The sequence below is a fragment of the Penaeus japonicus genome, unplaced genomic scaffold (genome assembly GCF_977035675.1).
Source record: "Penaeus japonicus unplaced genomic scaffold, GWHDUDI00000001_assembly GWHDUDI00000029, whole genome shotgun sequence".
In the NCBI taxonomy this organism is placed as follows: Eukaryota; Metazoa; Arthropoda; class Malacostraca; order Decapoda; family Penaeidae; genus Penaeus; species Penaeus japonicus.
In genome coordinates, this window is record NW_028234431.1 from 9771929 (window position 1) to 9774428 (window position 2500).

At 23.8% G+C, this 2500-nt stretch overlaps 2 long non-coding RNA genes across 2 annotated transcripts in view; one reads left to right on the forward strand and one right to left on the reverse strand.

Moving 5' to 3' along the window:
* LOC147468370 (uncharacterized) overlaps positions 1 to 2500 on the reverse strand; it is a 16357-nt gene that overhangs the window by 7050 nt on the left and 6807 nt on the right. The window lies entirely within an intron of this gene.
* The window catches only part of LOC147468371 (uncharacterized), a 914-nt gene continuing 29 nt past the window's right edge, over positions 1616 to 2500 (forward strand). The window contains exons 1-3 of the long non-coding RNA XR_015192513.1: positions 1616 to 1780; positions 2161 to 2256; positions 2408 to 2500. The exon at positions 2408 to 2500 is cut by the window's right edge and continues 29 nt beyond it. This is a non-coding gene — a long non-coding RNA (uncharacterized LOC147468371). The remainder of the gene's footprint in view (positions 1781 to 2160; positions 2257 to 2407) is intronic.

Sequence of the window (2500 nt, forward strand, 5' to 3'; positions counted from 1 at the left end):
ATTATATTATATTAAAATTATTATATAAAAATACTAATTATTATTAATATATTTATATATAATATTATTAGGTTTATTATTATAAAATATAATAATAATTAATTTATATAAATATATTATTATATAATATATTTATTATTTAATTATATTATTTTATAATTTTAATTATTATTAAATTTTTTTATTAATATTATATAAATACTTATTATAATTTATTATAATTATATTTAATGTATATATACATATATATATGTATATATATGTTGATAATATATATACATATATTATATGTATACACATATATGTAAATATATATCATTTATATGTATAAATATATATATATGTATTTATACATACATACATACATACATAAATAATATATATCTTTCCCCCATAAATCTATATGTATGCTATATCTATTATATATATAATACATTATATATATATATATATATATATATATATATATATATATATATACTTTTGTTTATATAATATATTATATATAGATATATATATATCTATATATATATATATTATATATATATATATATTATATTATATATATGTATATGTATATGTATATATATATATACATACCCACAACTACACACCGACACGCACACACACACACTCACACAATATATATATTATATATATATATATTTATATATATATATATATATATATATATATATATGTATATATATATATATATATATATATATATATATATCTGTATATGTATATATATATACATAATATATATATATATGCGCGACTATATATATATATATATATATATATAGTATATAGATATAAATATATATATATACATACATATGTATGTATATATATATATACATATATTTATGTATATTGATATGTATATATATGCATATGTTTGTATGTATATACATACATATGTATATATATATATATATGTATATATACATATATATGTATATATATATACATATATACATTTATGTATATATATGTGTGTGGCGTGTGTATATGTATATACTGAATATATATATACATATATTCATTTATACATATATTCATATATATATATATATGTATATATATACATATATCTGTAAAATTATATAGATATTTATACTTTAATATACATATATGTGTATATATACATTTATATGTATATATACACATATACATATATATGTGTATATATATGTATATACTGTATATATGTATATATGTATATACATATATATATGTGTGTATATATGTATATACATATATATATGTGTGTATATATGTATATACATATATATATGTGTGTATATATGTGTGTGTATGTATATATGCATTTATACGTATATATATATATATATATATATATATATATATATATATATATATATATATATATATATATATACATACACACTCACACACACACATGTGTGTGTTTGTTTGTGATTGTGTTCTATAAATGAAAAAAGCACAGATCTTCCTCTGCTTCACTATAGGAAGAACGTAACAGGAGATTCCCACAAGGTCAGACATGACGCGACATCCCGGTCCGAATTTTGTAGCCATTCCATCCTATATAACCTGAAGTCCCATGCGGTGAAGTCACTTGCACTCAGCCTCAGCTCACAGTCCTCACTGCATTCAGACGTACTGAAGACACCATGAGACTCTCGCTTTCCTTCGTCGCCGTCCTGCTGGTCATGGCACTCCTCCAGACAGCGTCCGCGGCGCCGCAGAAGAAACACAACGTCTCGGCAGACATCAACAAGGGCTCCGGGTAAGGCAGTGCCACGACAGGCATTGTGGGTAATGGGATCTATATATCTGTATATCTATTCAAACACATAAACACACACGCACATATATGTGTGTATATATATATATGTATATATATATATATATATACATGTATGTTTATACATATGTATGTATATAAGAATATATGAATATGTATATGAGTATACTGTATATACATATACATATATATATAATGCAAATGAATATAAGTATACATATATATGAATGTAAATGAATATAAGTATACATACATATATACATATATATATATATATATATATATATATATATATATATATATATATATTTATATTTAAGTATCCACATCCGACAGATGCCTCATCTTTCCTTCTCTTGCAGTGGCAAACCAGTGGTCAACGTTAAGTACGACTTCAACCCCAACGACCGCTTCAAGGTGTACGCGGGAGCAAGCCACACGATCGGGGGCGGCACCAAGTGAGTCTGCTGCTTTGTCATGTGGAATGAGAGATCACAATGTCAAGTCCAGATGAGAGATAGAGTGCCACATGTGTCATACATGCTTCAACCCTCCTGTTCTCTTGTGTTCAGCCATTTAATATCTATACTTGTTTGTGTTTTTCCTTAGCTATGGGGCTGGACTTTCGTTCAAATTCCGCCGAGATGTGAGACAGCAGCTGAGTTGAGCGGGAAACAGCTTTCGAGTTTTGATAAGATATAA